Raw genomic sequence first — 22,191 nt, 5'->3', positions numbered from 1 at the left:
GTGAATGCGAACCATAAGGGTTGCCGGAGGCTCCCTTCCAGAAGACTTCCTTAGGTGTCTGGTGACCACAGAGCAGACACTTCTCCCGACAGGGACAAAAATTCTGCCTGCCTTTGTTTCTTTTTCTTTTTTGTCCTTTTACTTATTCTTGATTTTGTTTGTTTGTTTGTTTTTGCTATGATGCCCAAAAAACTAAGCAAGATTAACTTGGGACAGGCAGTTCTAACTGGGAACCCTGAGCTCGCAGGCTTCCCAGTTTGGATTACTTTCTAATTGTGTTTCAAAGATGTTTAGACTTTTCCCAAGGCCAGCCTAATCCTTGTAATCAGCCCAAAAGTTCCTCTCTGGCTCTGTCTGTCCCCTTTGAGGGTGTTGGCTCAGAGAACCTGGGGTGATATGAGATGTTAAAATAAAAATAATGTCCAGTGTCTGGGGCGATACGAGATGTTAAAATAAAAATAATGAGGCCGGGCTGCGGGTTCAAGCCTGTAATCCCAGCACTTTGGGAGGCCGAGACGGGCGGGGATCACGAGGTCAGAGATCGGTGACCATCCTGGCTAACACGGTGAAACCTCGCTCTCTACTAAAATACAAAAAACTAGCCGGGCTAGGCATGGGCGCTTTGTAGTCCCAGCTACCGGGAGGCGGCGGGAGAATGGCACAAACCCGGGAGGCGGAGCTTGCAGTGAGCTGAGATCCGCCACTGCACTCCAGCCCGGCTACAGAGCAAAGACTGCCTCAAAAAAAAAAAAAAAAAAAAAAAATGTCCAGCGTCTCGCCCCTGGGAGTGCTGCTCACTTCATTCCAAGGCTCCAGGAGCTTCTGCTCAGTCATCAAATGGAATTTGCACAATTGTCTTCCTCCTGTTTGGAGTAATTTTTCAACAAGTGAGAATTAAGAACAGCTTCTCAACAAACTTCCCTCTACTTCCAGGGCCAAGAAAAGTATTTGCAGAGTGGGCTGCAGCTTTCAGGGGTCTCAGGTGAAATGGTGGCAAGAAACTCCAGCTCCCTTCACGTGTTTGCTCTGTGCTGATGGAAAAGGAAGGTGTTTCTCTGCTGACAAAGAGACCCCGTTCCACAGGGTTCTTCACAAAATCAAGCACTGCGATGGACCGACGGGAGCAGCCACTGGAGGGCTTTAGAAGACAAATGGAAAACATATCAAATGCTGTATAAAGAAAACATCCATTTACACATACAGCCCCCCACAGCCTCATACCCACACCCAATATCAAATACTATATGTTACTGCTTATTATTAACACAGCCCCTCACAGTTCATAATGACACCCACACAATGCTATATAAGGAAACATCAGTTTACACACAGCCCCTCACAGCCTCGTACCCACACCCAATATCAAATGCTGTATAAAGAAACATCAGTTTACACACACACAGCCCCCTCATGAAGATTATTTACACCCCTAATATCAAAATGCTGTATAAACATCAGTTTACACACACACAGCCCCTCACAGCCTCATACCCACACCCAATATCAAATGCTGTATAAAGAAACATCAGTTTACACACACAGCCCCTCACTGCCTCATACACCCAATATCAAATGCTGTATAGACATCAGTTTACACACACAACCCCTCACAGCCTCATACACCCAATATCAAATGCTGTATAAACATCAGTTTACACACACACAGCCCCCTCACAGCCTCATACGCACACCCAATATCAAATGCTGTATAGACATCGGTTTACACACACACAGCCCCTCACAGCCTCATACACACACCCAATATCAAATGCTGTACAAACATCAGTTTACACACAGAGAGTCTCCCACAGCCTCATACTCATGCCTCTCACATGCTTGCACAGCCCTAAAGGATCCAGAGCATTGGCTCAGCAGCTGGCCAGCTCGGAGGTCAGAGGAGGGTGCTGAGGGGAGTGGAGGTCATTTGGGGTAGCCCTGGGCCCTGACTGCACAGTCCAGCTACCGTGTGGCCTGCCTGTATTACCTTTGGTCATGAGAGGGTCTGGGCCATTCAGGGCTATCTGTACATGTTGGTGGGGTGGGAAGGAAAAGGTAACTGCGTATTTACTGTGTCCTGGATACGTTATCACATCTCATTGGATCGAATTCCTGCTAAGTTTAACTCCGTTTACCGGATGGGACTTGGAGGCTCAGAGAGGGTAAGTGACAGGCCCAAGGATATGTGGCTAGTATGGGGGCGTGCCAGGATTTGATGTGTGACTAGTGAGGGGTGAGCCACGATTAGATGTGTGACTAATGAGGGGTGGGCCAGGATTTGATATGTGACCAGTGAGGGGGGAGCCAGGATTTGATGTGTGACCAGTGAGGAGTGGGCCAGGATTTGATATGTGACCAGTGGTGGGCCGGGGTGATATGTGACTAGTAGTGGCAAAGTTGATATGTGACTAGTGAGGGATGGGCCAGGATTTGATATGTGACTAGTGAGGGATGGGCCAGGATTACGATGTGACTGAGTGAGGGGGTGGGCAGGATTCAATATGGCGAGCTGAGTGAGGGTGAGCCAGGTTTGATATGTGGCTAGTGGTGGCCAGGATTTGATATGTGACTAGTGAGGGATGGGCCAGGATTCGATATGTGACTAGTGAGGGATGGGCCAGGATTCGATATGTGACTAGTGGGGGGTGGGCCAGGATTCGATATGTGACTAGTGAGGGTGAGCCAGGATTTGATATGTGACTAGTGGGGGGTGGGCCAGGATTCGATATGTGACTAGTGAGGGGTGAGCCAGGATTTGATATGTGACTAGTGAGGGGTGGGCCAGGATTTGATATGTGACTAGTGAGGATGGGCCAGGATTGTGATATGTGACTAGTGAGGGGTGAGCCAGGATTTGATGTGTGACTAGTGAGGTGGCCAGGATTTGATATGTGGCTAGTGAGGAGTGGCCAGGATTTGATATGTGACTAGTGAGGGATGGGCCAGGATTCGATATGTGACTAGTGAGGGATGGGCCAGGATTCGATATGTGACTAGTGGGGGGTGGGCCAGGGGATTCAATGTGATTGAGTGAGGGGTGAGCTGGAGTTTGATGTGTGACTGAGTGAGGGGATGGGCCAGAGTTTGATGTATGTGACTAGTGAGGGGTGAGCCAGAGTTTGATATGTGACTAGTGGTGTGGGATTTGATGTAGGCTAGTGATTGTGGGATTTGATGTGTGAGCTGGTGAGGGGTGGGCTGGGGATTTGATATGTGACTAGTGAGGGGTGAGCGATTTGATATGTGGCTAGTGAGGGGTGAGCCACGATTAGATGTGTGACTAATGAGGGGTGAGCCAGGTTTGATATGTGACCAGTGAGGGGGGAGCCAGGATTTGATGTGTGACCAGTGAGGAGTGGGCCAGGATTTGATATGTGACTAGTGAGGGATGGGCCAGGATTCGATATGTGACTAGTGAGGATGGGCCAGGATTCAATATGTGACAGTGAGGGTGGGCCAGGATTTGATATGTGACTGAGTGAGTGGCAGGGTCCGATATGTGACTGTAGTGAGGATGGGCCAGGATTCGATATGTGACTAGTGAGGGGGTGGGCCAGGATTCAATATGTGACTAGTGAGGGGTGAGCCAGGATTTGATATGTGGCTAGTGAGGAGTGGCCAGGATTTGATATGTGACTAGTGAGGGATGGGCCAGGATTTGATATGTGACTAGTGAGGGTGAGCCAGCATTTGATGTGTGACTAGTGAGGAGTGGCCAGGATTTGATATGTGGCTAGTGAGGAGTGGCCAGGATTTGATATGTGACTAGTGAGGGGTGGGCTAGGATTTGATGTGTGACTAGTGAGGGGTGAGCCAGGATTTGATATGTGACTAGTGAGGGGTGAGCCAGGATTTGATATGTGGCTAGTGAGGGATGGGCCAGGATTCGATATGTGACTAGTCGGGGGTGGGCCAGGATTCAATATGTGACTAGTGAGGGGTGAGCCAGGATTTGATATGTGACTAGTGAGGAGTGGCCAGGATTTGATATGTGGCTAGTGAGGAGTGGCCAGGATTTGATATGTGACTAGTGAGGGGTGAGCCAGGATTCGATATGTGACTAGTGAGGGGGTGAGCCAGGGTTTAGCTCAAGCCTTCATTCCAACATCCGTGCCCTTTGTACTACACCAGCAATTTTCAAATTTATTGGACAAAATTTTACACTGGATTGCCACTATGCAAAACAGATAAAAGTATTTTACGAATATATGAGTTCAAATATTTTTCACAGGAAATCAGTAAAAGCATTGAAACTATTCCAGTAAATAGGAAGCATTTTAAACCAAGGTTATGGATGAAAATGTGTATGTATCAACCCCAGTTTACTTCTGGATTTTGCTTTGGTTGCACAGAATAGAGAAATCTTGATTTAATCCAGCTAAGAATTTGCAAATAGTATCCATTTTGTTGCTTTTTTTTTTTTTTTTTTTTTTTTTGAGACGGAGTCTCACTTTGTCACCCAGGCTGGAGTGCAGTGGCCGGATCTCGGCTCACTACAAGCTCCACCTCCCGGGTTCACGCCATTCTCCTGCCTCAGCCTCCCGAGTAGCTGGGACTACAGGCGCCTGCCACCTCGCCCGGCTAGTTTTTTTGTATTTTTAGTAGAGACGGGGTTTCACCGTGTTAGCCAGGATGGTCTCGATCTCGTGACCTCATGATCCGCCCGCCTCGGCCTCCCAAAGTGCTGGGATTACAGGCTTGAGCCACCGCGCCCGGCCTTGTTTTGTTTTAAACAGCTCTTCTTGGAGTGGTAGAGGCTCTTCAATTAAACAGAAGTGGCAGGAGACTCTTTGTCTCCTGAGTCTTCACGGCGGTGAGCAGCCCTTGGAGTAAGAGGTTAACACAAGCAAGGGCCTCCGACATCTTACATTTGCCCCAGAAGACATTTGAGGATGTGCGTTGCGTTATTACCATTTTTAATGTTTAGTTTTTAGAACTGAAACTAAATGCATTTTAAAAGTGAAGTTAGGGCCAGGTGCGGTGGCTCACGCCTGGAATCCCAGTGCTCTGGGAGGCCGAGACGGGTGGGTCAGGAGATCGAGACCATCCTGGCTAACACGGTGAAACCACATCTCTACTAAAAATACAAAAAATTAGCCGGGCCTGGTGGCGGGCACCTGTAGTCCCAGCTACTCGGGAGGCTGAGGCAGGAGAATAGGGTGAACGCGGGAGGTGGAGCTTTCAGTGAGCCAAGATCGCGCCACTGCACTCCAGCCTGGGTGACAGAGCGAGACTCTGTCTCAAAAAACAAACAAACAAACAAAAAGGGAAGTTAGAATAAAACTTTTGTAGAGGTTCTCCACCAAAACATCACTGAAGATTTCCAGGTTTCCCCAGGTGTCCGTTTGGAAGCTGCTGCCCTCCTTGACACATGTCGTTCATTGTTTTTCTGGATTAGATGGGAGGGGAGCCTTGGCACTGTCACCTAGTACAGGAAAGGGCACGGTTTGACTTGAGGTAGCCACCCATTCAACAATAGCACCTAACCTCTCTCCCAAATTCTGTGCAAATTCAGGTTGAGCATCCCTAACCCGAGGTGCTCGGGCCCAGGAGTGTCTTGGAGTTCAGCTTTTTTTGGATTTTGGAATGTGTGTATTATATACGTACCAGTTCGGCATCACTAATCGGAAAATCCCAAATCCAGATTGCTTCAGTGAACGCTTCCTCTGGGTGTCATGTCGGCACTCGAAGTGTTTCGGATTTTGGAGCATTTTGAATTTCGGACGCTCGACCCGTAAGGCTGGGGGGCACAGTTGAGTTGAGGCCCTGTGGCCTTTGGAGATAACACGTGAGAACTCTCTGAGTAACCCCTGGTGCAAGGCAGACACGTTCTGAGAACAAAGCAGTGTCACCGGGATGGAGGAGGGGTTTGGTCAGAGTGAGGTGGGCGATCAGAAGCACCTGATCCTTCCAAAAAGCCCCAAATCTTGTGCTGGAGACCTGGCATGACCGCGTAGGCAGCGCTTCCCAACCTTTGCAGCCAGAAGTGAGGACATGAGTAACTCCTGTTGCCTCAACAGAAGAGGCTGCTGGGGCCGGAATTGATGGGCCTGGGGACACCCCCCTCCCTCCCCAGCCCCGAGGCTAAGGGGATGAGTATCTGCCCATTTGCCGGATACCTTTGCGGTGGCCCCAACTCTCCAGTTGGGAAACTCGGAATTGGGGCATGAAGGTTGGAATTAGAACATCGGGGTTGGGGGGCCTGTTTGTTTCCGTGTCGGGAACTCTGTCAAAGTCCCTCCGTTTGTAGATGGGACACTGAGATCTCAAGAATATGGATCACTGGCTTACTCCCCGCCATAGAAGAGGAGTGGCAAAAACTAAACCACCCGTGTGCATGCCGCTCTCGATACCACACCGCTTTCCCTAGCTGTCCAGTCCTGGGGTATGTCCTTCGCCCCACCCAGGTCCTCAGAGATTGTGCCCTTTCGCCCTCTGCTTGCAGAAGTGAACACGGGTCCCCCCGCTTTTCCTGATCCCACTCCCCCCACAGCCCGTCGGTTTTCTTAGTGCGTCAAGGGGAGTCCACTGCCCTCATCCACACATGCATTCCCGCCGAGCAAGTCAGCCTCCATCTCAACCTCTGTCCTGACCCTGCTCTCGAAGGTCACCCGTGCCCTTCTTGCCCGACTCACATCTGTCCTGACCCTTATGCTGAAGGTCACCGATGCTCTTCTAGCCTGACACATTCTTCACCTACAGATGGTTCCCGACTTACGATGGTCCCGCTTAACGAGTTTTCAACTTTACAATGGTGCAAAAGTGATTCGTGACCAGTACAAACCCTACCCGGAGCACCTGTACAGCCGCTGTTTTCACCTTCAGTGGGAACGGATGCGTAAGATGAATCACATGAGACAGTCAACACTCTATTGTAAAATAGTCCTCGTGTTACAGGATGTTGCCAAACTGCGGGATACTGTGACTGTTCTGAGCATGTGTAAGGTAGGCTAAGCTATGACATTGGGCAGGTTAGGTGTATTGAATGCATTTTTGACTTAACATGTCCAACTTACAGTGGGTTTATTGGGACGTAACATTCATCAGTGGAGGGGCATCTGTGTGTGAGTCCCCGCTCCCCCCGGAATCCTCCCTTAACTGCGTGAGTCCCCTGTCCCGAATCCCTCCCCTTAACTGAGTCCCCTCTGTCCCCTGATTCCCCTTTAACTGCGGAGGCCCCGCCTCCCTCTCCTCCCTAACTGCGGAGTCCTCCCCCGGATTCCCTCCTTAACCGCGAGTCTCCGCCTCCTGATTCTCCTTTAACCGCGCAGCCCCTCCCCGCTTCCCCAGATTCTCCCTTAACTGTGTGAGTCCCCCTGTCCCCGGATTCTCCTTGCGCGGAGTCCCTCCCCCGGATTCTTCCTAATCATGCGAGTCTCCGTCTCCCCAGATTCTCCCTTAACTGAGTCTCCGTCTCCCCAGATTCTCCCTTAACTGTGTGAGTCCCCTGTCCCCGATTCTCCTTAATCAAGGAGTCCTCCCCTGGATTCTCCCTTGCGCGTCCCTCCCCCAGGATTCTCCCTTAACTGTGAGTCCCCCTGTCCCCGGAATCCTCCCTTAACTGTGTGAGTCCCCCTGTCCCCGGAATTATCTCTTAACTACCTGAGTCCCCCTCCCCCGGGATTTCTCCTAACTGTGTGAGTCCCTCCCCGGGATTCTTCTAACTGCGCGGAGTCCCTCCTCTCGAATCCTCCTTAACTGTGGCGAGTCCCCCTCTCCCCGACTCCTTTAACCTCTTTGACACTTTGTTGTTTTTATCACCTCGGGACTTGTTAGTCTTGTTCCCCAGCACTCCTCTCCTTCTGAGCCTTGACAGCGGCCAGGCCTTGAGGTCTTAGGCCCCCTGTTTTCGTGCCAGGCTCCTGAGGACTTACCTGCCATCACAGGTGCAAACACCAGCTACACCTGAGCTCCCCGCGATTTTCAGTTCCTGTCCTCTAGCCCACTCCCATCATTAGCTTATATGCACCATCTCGAGGTACGCTCAGCCGCCTTCCTGAATCCCCCATTTTTCTTTCTTTCTTTCTTTCTTTCTTTTTTTTTTTTTTTTCCTTGTTTTTGAGACAGAGTCTCATTCTGTTGCCCAGTCTTGTCTCCAACTCTTGGGCTCAAGTGATCCTCCCACCTCGGCCTCCCAAAGTGCAGGGATTACAGGCGTGAGCCGCCGCGCCCGGCTGAATTCTCCATTTCTAAATGGCTCCACCTTCCTTTCCTAGAGCCTCAGTCTCAACACCGTAGTCACCGCTAACGACTCTGTTGTCAGCCAATATGGTTAGTTTATCATAAACTTTTTTTCTTAATAATTATACAGACAACAGTCACAGAAATCAAAAGAAAATCTTGCCCCAACAAATCAAGAATGGAAGCCCCAGGAAGCCCGCACAGGCGGGTCTCCGTGTGCGGAAGCCACTCTCCCCGGGCTCCGGGCTGGGCCTGCTGCACGCCTCTTTCCTTAGGTTTCTCAGAAGGTGCTAAGGAGCCTGGCTCCAGCGGGTGACTTCTCAAAACCGATGACACTGATGGCTCAGTGGTCTGTGCTGCTATTTACCCTATAATATTGCAATAGCAACACTCATTTTTAAAGTGCAATGGGCCGGACGCGGTGGCTCACACCTCTAATTCCAGCACTTTGGGAGGCCGAGGCCGGAAGATCACGAGGTCAGGAGTTCGAGACCAGCCTGGCCAACATGGTGAAAGCCCATCTCTCCTAAAGATAACAAAAAATTAGCCAAACATCGTGGTGCACACCTGTAATCCCAGCTGCTCGGGACGCTGAGGCAGGAGAATTGTTTGAGCCTGGGAGGGGGAGATTGCAGTGAGCCGAGACGGCGCCATTGCACTCCAGCCTGGGCAATAGGGTGAGACTCCATCTCAAGAAAAAAAAAAAAAAATTAGCCAGTTGTGGTGGCAGGTGCCTGTAATCCCAGCTACTCGGGAGGCTGAGGCAGAAGAATCACTTGAACCCAGGAGGTGGAGGTTTCAGTGAGCTGAGATCGTGCCACTGCACTCCAGCCTGTGCACAGCCTGGATGACAGAATGAGACTCTGTCTCTAAATAAATAGATAAATAAATCTACATGGAAATATATTAGAAGTGCTGCTCTCCTTTGAAGACTTCTCTGTGTCTTTATGTGGGAAAAGGAAGGGGACACTTTGCTTAAAAATAAAATAATAATAATATGAAGCATATTTTTCTGTGGCTTAACACTATAGTTGCCCCTCAGTATCCACGGGGCGTTGGTTCCAGGGCCCCCCACCTGCCAGATGACAAAATCCTGGATGCTCAGGTCCCAGGCCCCACGTCAGCCCTGTGGAACCCGTGGATACCAAAATTTGGGTCTTGACTTCTCAGCGTCCTGAGAATTCTGTATTTTTATTCCAGAGTTGGTTGAATCTGTAGCTGCAAAACTGAGGGATGCAGAAGGCTGTACATCTTGGACTTTTCCCTTGCCGTGTATAAATCTACTCAATCTCTGCGTGGTGTCTTATAGCTCAACTATGCCATCATTTTTTTTTCTCTTTCTTTCTCTCCCTTCCTTCCTTCCTTCCTTGTTTTTTCTTTTTTTTGAAGGAGCCTCACTCTGTCGCCCAGGCTGCTGGAGTGCAGTGGCACGATCTCAGTGGTGCGATTTCGGCTCACTGCAACCTCTGCCTCCCAGGTTCAAGGGATTCTCCTGCCTCAGCCTCTTGAGTAGCGGGGATTACACGTGCCCGCCACCACGCCTGGCTAATTTTTGTATTTTTTAGTAGAGACGGGGTTTCACCACGCTGGCCAGGCTGGTCTCAAACTCCCGACCTCAGGTGATCTGCCCATCTCGGCCTCCCCGTGTTGGGATTACAGGCGTGAGCCACCGCGCCCGGCTCCATCATTTCATCAGTGCTATGGTTTGAATGTATATGTCCCTCCAGAATTCTTACGTTGAGACTGAATCCCCGACGTGATAGTATTAAGACGCGGGGTCCTTAGGAAATGGTTAAATCGTGAAGGAGGGACCTCAAGAACGGGATTATGACCTTACAAAGAGGTGCAGGGGAGCTGTGTGATGCCCTGTGACTTTCTGGCTTCTGCCACGTAACAAGCAACATGGCACCATCTTGGAAACGGAGCAGCCCTGTCTGGGCACGGAGTCCGTCAGCACCTGATCTTGGACGTCCCGGCCTCCAGAGCTGTAAGGAACAAGGATCTGCTATTTATCAATTAGTCTGTGGCACTTTATTACAGCAGCGTGAACAGACTGAGACAGCCAGTCTTCTAGCGGCATAGCCAACAGGCTGTGTTTAGTTGTTTGGTATTAGGATAGCGTCATCTCTGAAAATCTTTCTGCAAATGTCTTTGCTTGCGTGTACTCACATTTTTGTAGGACATTATCCTAAAATGGTTACATTTCCACTTCAAATGATTAAGGCCGGGCATGGTGGCTCACACCTATAATCCCAGCACTTTGGAAGACCAAGGCAGGCAGATGACTTGAGCCCAGGAGTTTGAGAGTGACCTGGGCAACCCTGTGAAACCCCATCTCTACAAAAAATTATCTGGGTGTGGTGGTGCGCTCCTGTAGTCCCAGCTACTCGGGAGGCTGAGGCGGGAGGATCGCTTGAACCCTGGGATGTCAAGGCTGCAGTGAGCTGTGACTGTACCGCTGCACTCCAGCCTGGGTGACAGCGAGACCCTGTTTCAAAAAGGAAAAAAAAAAATCAGATTAAAGGACGTGTACATTTGAAATGTTGCCAGCTCTTGCCAAAACACCTGCTGTAGTTTGTTTTGCTGCACACCCCCATGGTGGGTGTGTGGGCACCCACCGCACATCCTCACTCACCCTGGGTGGTTTTTCCTGCTTGTTGAGATAGAGGATGTAGTTTCATCTCTATCTGTAGAAACCCAGTAAGCAGAGGTTCCCCTTTGGTTTTCATTGCACAAGACCAGCTGTGACCCAATTGTGTCTTACAAGAGAGTGTTCTTATTCAAGGTCTATTGAGTAAACACCCGTGCCTTTCCTCCCGGTCGGGGGTCCTCCAGTGCGTGGCTTGTGCCCTTCCTCCCGGTCGGGGGTCCTTCAGTGCGTGGCTTGTGCGCTTTCCTTTCCTCCCCGGTCGGGGTCCTCCAGTGCGTGGCTTGTTGCCCTTCCTCCCAGTCGGGGGTCCTCCAGTGCGTGGCTTGTGCCCTTCCTCCCGGTCGGGGGTCCTCCAGTGCGTGGCTTGTGCCCTTCCTGCCGGTCGGGGGTCCTCCAGTGCGTGGCTTGTGCCCTTCCTCCTGGTCGGGGGTCCTCCAGTGCGTGATTCTTGGTTCGCTCAGGATATCAATGATCATCCTTTGTATAGGTAGTGAGGTCACATGTTGCTGTTAAGTGGTTTTTCTATTCTTTGCCCCTTTCCGCAGCAGCAGGTGGGGCATCGTCTATGCCGTGCGCTCAGGTGCAGACGGTATCAAGATAATTGCTCGAATTCTTGTGTAGACTTTTGTAATTCTTCAGTAGAGACAAAAATCTTGGACTCCATGCCATCAATGTAAGAATGTTGGAATGCTGTTTTGGTTTGTTTTCTTATTCTAAAAGTCTGCCTTTAAATGTTAAGCACCAAAATGCTGAAGGATTTTGCACCAATCCACACTATCACCACAGGGATGGGACGTCTGGACATAAACATTTTTTTCCACCTAAAAAGAAAGAAAGTGGATTTTGCCCAGCAGGTGAGAAAAGAAAAGCCAGAGAGGCTTAAAGTCTTGTAGGTCCCTGAGAAGAAAGCCGGAGCCCCAGCACTCTGGGCCGAGCCCTAGTAGGAGAGAAACCCCCATCAGCTTGAGAGGATCCTAATCTAGAAGCCACTGCCTGGGTTCCAGCAATTCCCCTGTGAGGCTGAAGCCCCCATAGAGAAGTTCTATGTTCAATAGAGTGCCAGGAGACAGAGAGTGAGGACCTGAGGGTGCTGTTCAGCCAGAGAGGCCTAAGGGGGAGGCCTCTGTGTACCGCAGAGTCCCTCCTACCCCATCATGGGCAGGTAATGGCTGCTAAGAGCTCCCAAGCTCCCAGTAGTAAAAGGACCAGCACATTGGCCGAGACCTGGATTTGGGACAAGCAGAATGCAAAACAGGCGGCACGTGGATACCAAAGCAGAGAGTAGCACTGGGTGTGGTGGCTCCCACCTGTAATCCCAGCACTGTGGGAGGCCAAGGTGGGCAGATCACCTGAGGTCAGGAGTTCAAGACCAGCCCAGGCAGCCTGGCCAAACCCCATCTCTACTAAAAATACAAAAATTAGCTGGGTGTGGTGGTGCACGCCTGTAGTCCCAGTACTCGGGAGGTTGAGGCAGGAGAATCACTGGAACCTGGGAGGCAGAGATTACAGTGAGCTGAGATCGCACCATTGCACTCCAGCCTGGATGAGAGAGCAAGACTCAAAATTAAATTAAATTAAATTAAATTAAATTAAATTAAATTAAATTGCTGATAATAGCCGGGCAAGGTGGCTCACGGCTATAATCCCAGAACTTTGGGAGGCTGAGGTGAGTGGATCACTTGAGGTCAGCAGTTCAAGACCAGCCTGGTCAACATGGTGAAACCACGTCTCTGCTAAAAATACAAAAATTAGATGGGTGTGGTGGCAGGTGCCTGTAGTCCCAGCTACTCTGGAGGCTGAGGTAGTAGAATCGCTTGGACCTGGGAGGCGGAGGTTGCAGTGAGCTGAGATCGCATCTCTGCACTCCAGCCTGGGCCACAGATACTCTGTCTTAAAGAAAAAAAGCAGAGAGTGGCGCTCAATGGCTGAGCAGAACAAGTTACACATCAGTAGAGGCCAGGGAGGTGGGAAGATGAGCACGGGCCAGGTGCTCACCACTAGCCTCCCAGCCTTGCTGTCAGGATGCCAGATAAGCCTCCCAGGTGCCACCACCTTGGCCCAGCACCCCTCCCTTCTCTGCCTTGCCTTGCTTCTCCTCCTCTCCTCTTCCTTTCCCTCCCTCCCTTCCTCCCTTCTTCTCTTCCTTCCTTCGTCTCTCTCTCTCTCTCTTTCTCTCTTTCTTTCAACAGAGTCTCACTCTGTCACCTAGGCTGGAGTGCAGTGGTGCGATCTTGGCTCACTGCAGCCTCTGCTTCCCAGGCTCCAGCGATTCTCCCCCCTCAGCCTCCCAAGCAGCTGGGACTACAGGCACACGCCACCACACTGGGCTAGTTTTTGTATTTTTTGTAGAGATGGCATTTCACGGTGTTGCCCATACTGATCTCTTCTGAGCTCAAGTAGTCCTCCTGCCTCAGCCTCCTGAGTAGCTGGGATTACAGGCGTGCACCACCACGCCCAGCTAAGTTTTGTATTTTTAGTAGAGACGGGGTTTCACCATGTTGGCTACTAGGCTGCTCTTGAACTCCTGACCTCAAGTGACTCATCTGCCTCGGCCTCCCAAAGCGCTGGGATTACAGGCATGAGCCACCGTACCCAGCCCTCAAAGGGGTGTTTTTAAAACTTGATGTTTGTGTCTTGGTCTAGCTCTGCAGGGTTCAAGGTTTTTTTTTTTTTTTTGAGAGGAAGTCTTGCTCTGTCGCCTAGGCTGGAGTGCAGTGGTGTGATCTCGGCTCACTGCAGGCTCCGCCTCCCGGGTTCCCTCCATTCTCCTGCCTCAGCCTCCCGAGTAGCTGAGACTACAGGCGCCCGCCACCATGCTCAGCTAATTTTTTGTGTTTTTAGTAGAGACGGGGTTTCACCTGTTAGCCAGGATGGTCTCGACCTCCTGACCTCGTGATCCGCCCGCCTCGGCCTCCCAAAGTGCTGGGATTACAGGCGTGAGCCACTGCGCCTGGCCCTAGGGTTCAAGTTTGAACCCTACAGGGAAGGCAGACATAAAGGAAGCCACGGGGCTTCGGGACCACCCTACCCCTGTAACCAGGAGGACTGAGAGGCACTTTGCAGCAGAACAACCACAGCCTAGTGCCTGCGAGCTACAGGGGCCCTTTGCTACCACCAGTATTGGCAGCAGTGCCCAGGGCTTTGGGCGGTTCCTGGCAAGGGGCAAGGAGCAAAGGGCAAGGGGACCGTACCCGTGTGCCACTGCTGCCACCTCTCTCAAGCGGCTGCAGGGCCTGATGGTGCTCGCAGCAGGGGCACCCTATCGGAGGACCGTGGTGGTTCACTGTCACATACCTTAGAAGAACCAGAGGCCAGGATAGTGAGGGCTAGAAAAAGAAAAGAAAATTAATAGCAGGCATTCCATGTGTGTGACCAGGTTTATTTATGAGCTTATGAAAGACACCTTTGGGGATTCTTATGAAAGACGCCTTCGAGGATTCCCAGACGTACTTGTCAGTGGTTGGAGATGGGGGTGGAAGTCCTACAAGGGAGGGGGGAGAGGGGCAACCACACAGCCCCAGTTGGCCCCAGGCAGATGTGGCCTGGGAAGAGATAAGACCCTCCCTCACCCCAAGTTCTTCCCCCTCTGGCTCATTCTCAGTAAAGACCCAAAACTGAAACACATTTCTTCAAAGCATGTAAATGTCTTCAGCAAGTATCATGCTGCGAACCACAGCTGCCTCCAGCCTACACGTATTCTGCTCTGAACTGGGGTAGGAGAGGGATGCATGAAGCCACTGCCGCTCCTGGGAATGACACAGCTGGTCACCTGTCGTTGTGTGGAGCAAACAGGCTGCCTCCAAGGGCCCTCGCTCTCCGTCCCTTCCCGGCAGCCCCCGCAGACCCAAATCCTCAAGGGGTCCTAGAGGACTGTGGAGAACTTTGAGCCTGCCTTTGGAGTGTGGCCACACGGACCAGACATTTGATCCCTGGAGATAATGACAGCACGCCCTTCTAGCAATTCAGCCCAAGAGCCAAGGGTCTTCGATTGCTCAACCAATGGCTGTTTTTCTGGCCTGCAAGTCCTGGTCCAGTGTGAATATGCAGAACGGAGCCAGAAGTGCAAGTGTATTGATGCAGCTCCAAGGAGGCCATGGGCCCCGGCTCTTTGCAAAATCCCATCTGGAATTTATTTTGCAGAAGACAAGGAAGGTCCTTTTCTGTGTAACTAGGGAGCATTAGGGAGAATCAGCTCTTAGCTTACAAAGAGGCCTCCAGAGTGGAGCCGTGTTTGACGGGCATCAGGGGACTCCCCACACCGGGCACACTGGACTGACAGATGCCAGCTGCACTTGCTGTCTGGGTTTGTGTCATCATTTGGGCCTGGCCAGGCCCCATGTCTCCAACCAAACTGATGGTCTCCCAACCAAGAGATCAGAAAAAAAAAAGCCAACCGGGCACGGTGGCTCACACCTATAATCCCAGCACTTTAGGAGGCCAAGGCAGGTAGATCACCTGAGGTCAGGAGTTCGAGATCAGCCTGGCTGATCTCAACATGATGAAACCCCGTCTCTACTAAAAATACAAAAATTAACCGGGCGTAGTGGCGGGCTCCTGTATTCCCAGCTACTCGGGAGGTTGAGGCAGGAGAATCACTTGAACCCGGGAGGTGGAGGTTGCAGTGAGCCAAGATCGTGCCACTACACTGCAGCCTAAGCAACAAGAGCAAAACGCTGTCTCAACAACAACAACAAAAACCCCAAACAAACAAAAAACAAAACAAGCCAGCCTGTTCCTTCAGACCTGATAGTCCTAAAAGTGAGAAGTTTGGTAGCCCTTTGCCTCTATCTGGTTCAGGCCATCTTTGCGAGTCCCAGAGGCTCAGGGTTATTAATCGACCTCATCAACATCTGTGCGTACACTCATATGGGTTGTGTTGTATCAGGTTGTGTTTTTAATTCAGTTCGCTTCTTTACTGAATATGACAGATCCCTTTCGATGTTCTTTGAAAACTATCACCTTAATCTAAAATAAGGAGCAAAATAACTTTTTGTTAAAAACGTTTTTAGGGCAGGGTCTTGCTCCACCACCCAGAAGTGCAATGGCGTGATCATAGCTCATTGCAGCCTTGACCTGGGCTCAAGTGACTCTCCCACCTCACCCGCCTGAGAATCTGAGCTCACCCTCCTGAGAATATGAGACCACAGGTACCTGCCACCCACCTCACCCTCCTGAGAATCTGAGCTCACCCTCCTGAGAATCTGAGCTCATCCTCCTGAGAATCTGAGACTCTACAGTTACATGCCACCATGCCAGGCTAATTTTAACAAAAATTTTGTAGATGGCTGGATGCGGTGCTCACACCTGTAATCCTGGCATTTTGGGAGGCCGAGGCGGGAGGATGGCTTGAGCCCAGGAGTTCAAGACCAGCCTGGGCAAGACGGTAAGACCCAGTCTCTACAAAGATAGAAATAAATGTTTAAAAAAATTATAAATTATGAAAATAGAGCAATAAAAATATAAACATAAATTATAAAAGTAGAGCTTTACAGCTGGGTGGGTGGGGGGTGAACTCCAGTGGTCCCAGCAACTCAGGAGGCAGCAGTGTGAGGCTTGCTTGAGCCCAGTTCAAGGCTGCAATGAGCTATGATCGTGCCACTGCACTCCAGCCTGTGTGACAGAGAGAGACCCTGTCTCTATTTAAAAAAAAAAAAAAAAAAAGTATAGAGTTGGGGACTCACTATGTTGCCCAGGCTGGTCTCAAACTCCTGGGATGAAGCAATCTCCGCCCCTTGACTTCCCAAAGTGCTGAGATGACAGGCCTGAGCCACCATGCCCGGCCATAAAATTCTATTTTTCAAAAAGCATTTGGGTTGACTGGTGCATATGAAGGAAGAGAACACCTGGTTCAACAGCAGACAAATCCACACACCATGAGCCACAGAACAACCCAAGACCTGGGGTCTGGGAGCGGGAAGGTGTCAGGCACAGGGCAACAGCCAGCATGTGGGGCCCAGGGTGTGTTTAATTCACTGTCTGGCGGGGCTTACTGACAACACGCTGTTCCGAAACAGTACACAGCAGCGGTGTGGGGGTTCTGCCCTCTTCCTGTCTGACTTAACTCCCATTCGGGCAGTGGCTTAATTTAGTGCAGAAAAAACCAAAAATGCAGGACTGGCATTCATGGTGAGGCAGCTTTTGTTTCTCAGACCCTGCCGGGAGAGGCCTCGGGCCAGAAGCCAAGTCCCCTGAGGACACTGCATCTCCATGACCCAGGCGGAGGGCTGAGGGCCCCGCTCTGGAAGGACAGCTTTGAGAAGAGACCTGTCTTGCGCAAGCCCCTGGTCTCCTGGGGCCTGCTTGTTTTGTCTGACTTGCCCCTGATTTCTAGGTATATCCCAGCTGTTATTCAAAAGCAGGCCTGTCTTCAGAGCTGGTAAAGGTAGAATGGGCTGCCTTTCCCAAGATTTGATTTGAGTTTCTTTAAGCAATGTCCTTTGGAAAACATCTAGATAAGACGCAGGATGATGATGGGCCCAGTAGCGAGGCCCTTCCGAAAATCCAAAGCAGATTAGCTGTGTGGACTCACTGCTCAGGACTATGGAAACACTCCTTACTTTCAGAGGCTGAGCCACATGGCTCTTATGTAAGCACAAAGAAAATCGCCTTCTCTCCCACCCAGAAGGACTCTCAGGCAGGTTGGAATATGAGGAGTTCAAGAAGATGCCTCAGCCAGGCCACGGGTGCTCTCTGGGTTCCCCTCATGTCGCTTCCAGTTGGCTTAGGCTTCTCTTTGAGCTCTTTAAAGACAGGGGCGTGACCTTGGCTCACTGCAACCTCCACCTCCCAGGTTCAAGCGACTCTCCTGCCTCAGCCTCCTGAGTAGCTGGGACTACAGGCGAGCGCCACCACGCCCAGCTAATTTTTGTATTTTCAGTAGAGACGGGGTTTCACCATGTTGGCCAGGCTGGTCTCAAACTCCAGACCTCAGGTGATCCACCTGCCTCAGCCTCCCAAAGTGCTGGGATGACAGGTGTGAGCCACCGGGCCCGGTCCCCTCCTCAGCGTATTTTGATTGTCTGAACAGAACTGTGGGAGCCATGAGGGGTGTCAGTGTTTGGTGCAGCTTATTGGTGGGGTGGCGGCTGAACAGTTTGGGGGAATCTGCATATGGGACCCCGGTCTCCACCTCAGCTTCTCCATCAGTGTCAGTCCTGGGGCTGGATTCTCTCCAAGCCCCTCTGATTTCTTGTATGTGTCAGCATATCTGTAAAGAAGGAAGGCTGGGTGCGGTGGCTCACTCCTGTAATCCCAACACTTTGGGAGGCCAAAGGGGGAGAGGGGTAGATCACTTGAGGTCAGGAGTTTGAGACCAGCCTGACAAACATGGCAAAACCTCGTCTCTACAAAAAATACAAAATAGCCAGGTGTGGTGGTACACGCCTCTAGTCCCAGCTACTGGGGAGGCTGAGGCAGAAGAATAACTTCAACCCAGGAGTTCAACCCAGATTTAAGGAGGCAGAGGTGCAGTGAGCCAAGATTGCACCACTGCACTCCAGCCTGGGTGACAGAGTGTGATTGTGTCTTAAAAAAAAAAAAAAAAAAAAAGATTTTGGGCGCGGTGGCTCACGCCTGTAATCCCAGCACTTTGGGAGGCCGAAGTGGGTGGATCACGAGGTCAGGAGATCAAGACCATCCTGGCTAAGACAGTGAAACCCCGTCTCTACTAAAAATACAAAAACAAACAAACAAACAACAAAAAAAAAAACGGGCATGGTGGCGGGTGCCTGTAATCCTAGCTACTCGGGCGACTGAGGCAGGAGAATGGCGTGAACCCGAGAGGCGGAGCTTGCAGTGAGCCGAGATCATGCCACTGCACTCCAGCCTGGGAGACAGAGCAAGACTCCATCTCAAAAAAAAAGGAGGCCACGCTGGGTGACAGGAACCTCTCCTCAGTGCCAGAGTGGCACCTTGGCAAGCCCTTTTAGTAGATCTGGCTTCCTGAACCCAGAGGACAACCTCAGGACCGCCGTCTTCCCGGACACCTTTCCCAATCTAACCAGGTTTTCATGCTTGGCAGGCAAATTCCCTCCAGTGAGTCCAGGTCTCCCACTACCAACAAACCGTCTTTCTACAACCCCAGAAAGCACTGAGATTCCTCCTGTGATGCCACCTGGCTGTGCAGATGGTGGGATCCAAAGGGGTAGGAGGTACAGCTGCGTCCTTGTGTCAGAGGCCTGTGAACCGGAGTGACTCCATCTTGAAAAGGAGCTGGGTAAAATGAGGCTGAGATCTACTGGGCTGCCTTCCCAGACGGTTAAGGCATCCTAAGTCACAGGATGAGATAGGAGGTCAGCACAAGATACAGATCATAAAGACCTTGCTGATAAAACAGTCCGCAGTAAAGAAACCGGCCGAAACCCACCAACACCAAGATGGCCACGAGAGTGGCCTCTGGTCGTCCTCACTGCTACACTCCCACCAGCTCCGTGAGAGTTTACAAATGCCATGGCAACGTCAGGAAGTTACCTTAGATGGTCTAAAAACGGGAGGCATGAATAGCCCACCCCTTATTGAGCATATCCTCAAGAAATAACCATAAAAATGGGCAACCGCCGCCGTCGGGGTTGCTCTAAGGAATAGCCATTCTTTTGTTCCTTTACTTTCCTAATAAACTTGCTTTCACTGTATGGACTCGCCCTGAATTCTTTCTTGCGCGGGATCCAAGAATGCTCTCTGGGGGTCTGGATCACGACCCCTTCCTGGTAACACTCGCACTGCCCATTTGGCCAGGACTGTGCCCTGTGGATTTTGTCATTTATTCCCGCAGACCCTGAATGAATGAACCACCTCCCAGCACACAGGTGTGTGCCAGGATTTACCTTCTGTGGAGGGACGATGCTGGCTTTCTGTTCGCAGCAAGCTGTCTCGGATCAGCTGTGTGACTTAGGGCAAGTGAAATCGCTCTCTGTTTCCTTACATGAAAGTGACAGGTAAGGGACGTAAGTGGAGGGAACTTGGCCAGCGGGTCTCTAAGATCTACCTGCTCTGAGTTTCTGAGTTTAACAGATCTGTCCCAAGCAGGACAAATATCCTTGATCTTTGCAAGGATGTGGACTGGGCTGCCACTGTCTCAGCCAGGGACGTGCAGGGTGTGACTCCTCTTCTGAGCTGTCCTGTAGGTCTGGGTGAGGTTCCAGCTCCAGGCCCTCGGCTGAACACCCATCAGAACGCCCAGGGGAGGGGAGGCCTGCTGGTGGAGCGGGGACTCCCCGCACTTTCTGCTGACCTCGGAGACCTGTGAGAAAAGGGACTGGATTTGGGAACAGCCCAGTCCTACACCCCGCAGCCACGGAGACGGGTTCCCACTCAGGATAAGGCTTCGTTGGTTGTCAAGCCGAAGGGCTGGGGAGAAGGGCTGTCTGTTTTTCAGAAGGGGTTCTCCCGGGGTGGGGTGGGCAGCGCGGTGAGCCCCTGGGAGGGAAAACCTGCGGTCCCCACTGGGCGGCCGGCGGCCCTAGAGGCAGCCCGCGGTCAACCTGCTGAGCTTGTCCACGAGCCTGCGCCAGCCGCAGGTCTCTGCGCTGCGTGTCCTGTGTGGCCACAGCCGAGCACCGGGGTGACCCGCGCCTGCGGAGCCCCTGAGGACAAGCCTTTCTCCGGGACGGGCAGGAGCGCCAGAGCCCGCCTTCCTGGGCCAACAGGCGGCTGCGGCCATACGAAGCGCGTGAACTATTAGTAATTTCCAGTTGTTTGCTCGCTGGCTTCGCCCGGTCCCCCGGGCCTCTGCGGGATGGGATTCTGCTCCGTCTGGCTCCCCCGAGCGCCAGGTCGGAAGCTGTTAGCGCCTCCCCGGTCCCGCTGGACAGGGCGAGGGGTCAACGCGCCCCCAGAGCTCCAGCGCGAGCGGGTCCCCGCGTCCACCTGTAGCGCGCCGGGGGCCAGACCGGGCTGGGGGCTTTCGCGCTTGGCGTCCGCAGCGCGGGGATCGGCCTCTGGGGGCGGAGCCGGGAGCCAGAGGGCGGGGCCTGCCGTGTGGGGGCGGGGAGTGGGCGGGGCCGGAGGCGGGGCGGGGCCTAGGCCGGGGCCGGGAGCCAGAGGGCGAATTTCCCAAACCGGGGCCACCGAAGCCAGGGGCAGGGCACCACCCGTGTAGGGGAGCCGGGGCGATGGGCAGGCGGGGGAGGGGCGGGGCGGGGCCTGGGGCGGGGCCTGTGGGGCGGGCCCTGGGCCAGACCAGGAAATAGGAGCAGAGACCTACTCCAAGACAGGGGCAGAGACAGAGACACAGGGGGCGTTTGGAGGGAGTGGGGCAGAGACAGGGCTGGGGCAGGCGGAGACCAGAAGCTGGGAACCCAGGAGGCAGACAGCAGGGCAGAGGGAGGACAGCAGGGAGGGGCAGGGAGGGCAGCCGGGAGGCAGCAACCACGGCCTGTCTGCCCTCATCTGACCCGTTTCAGTGCCCTCAGAACCACGCGTGCACTCATGGTGACCAGCTGAGCCTGAGATGTGCCCGAGCTCATGGGACTACAGAAGAGGACAGCGCCACAGCAGCCCAGGACTCAGGCACTGGCGCCCCAGCCAGCCACTCAGGAGCTGTTGAGGGGCAGCAGGGGCGGCAAGCTGCCTGGTGCAGAGCACTGGAGCCGGACGGCAGCGGCCCGCAGCTCAGGTGATGGCTGACTCCCTCCCTCCCGTGACACGGCGGCTCCCGCCCCCCGGGCGCGGTGTCGGGACGGGGCGGCCATCGCCGGGAGCCCGGGGCGGGAGCGCCGCGAGCCTGGCCAGCTGGAGCCGGTGGCTGGAAAATTGTCATCGCCTGGGAGGCGCGGGAGCCCCGGGAGCGGCGAGTCGCCGTCTCCTCCCTCCGGGGTGGCGGCCCCCGGGGCTGCCTGGCTGCGGCTCGGCCACATTCCTGCCTTCGCCGGGCGGGGGGCGCCTGGAGGGAACCCCGGCCCCCCGGACTCCGGCCCGACACCCCGCGGCTTGGGGCTCCCACGGGGCTGCTCGCCTCCTCCCAGCCGGCCCGGGAGCGGGTGTGCCCCGGGCTCCGCATCCCAGAGCAAAGGGGCCAGAGCCTTCCCGACCTTTAGAGAAGGTCCCTGCCCAGCCTGCGGCCTCCCGGGGCCCCCTCTTGGCCTGAACACGGGGAGCCGGGTCCCGCACATAACGGCTGGGAGGCCTTTAGGTGGGTGGAAACTTCGACAGAGTAACCCGTTTACTTTACTTTAAAATGTTCATTTAAAGAGAAAACTCCACCTAATCTTTTGCCTTGGGAGTCGCTCAGATGTTGGTGTTTGCTGCCTTTACTTAGAAGTCTGCAAAAGCCACATCCTGCCGGCAGCCTCAGAAAAGCTGGAAGTGGGGCTGCAGCCCGGCCCGGCCCCCCGGGGATGGGGACATCCAGCCCCCTCCCCCGGGTG

General features: G+C 52.9%; 1 pseudogene; it reads left to right on the top strand.

Moving 5' to 3' along the window:
- The first annotated feature begins 898 nt into the window (after positions 1-898).
- On the top strand, positions 899-1,908 carry LOC101005344 (annotated as a pseudogene).
- The last annotated feature ends 20,283 nt before the right edge of the window (positions 1,909-22,191 follow it).

The sequence above is a fragment of the Papio anubis genome, chromosome 17 (assembly GCF_008728515.1).
Source record: "Papio anubis isolate 15944 chromosome 17, Panubis1.0, whole genome shotgun sequence".
In the NCBI taxonomy this organism is placed as follows: domain Eukaryota; kingdom Metazoa; phylum Chordata; class Mammalia; order Primates; family Cercopithecidae; genus Papio; species Papio anubis.
This window is presented reverse-complemented; position numbering and strand designations above follow the sequence as displayed.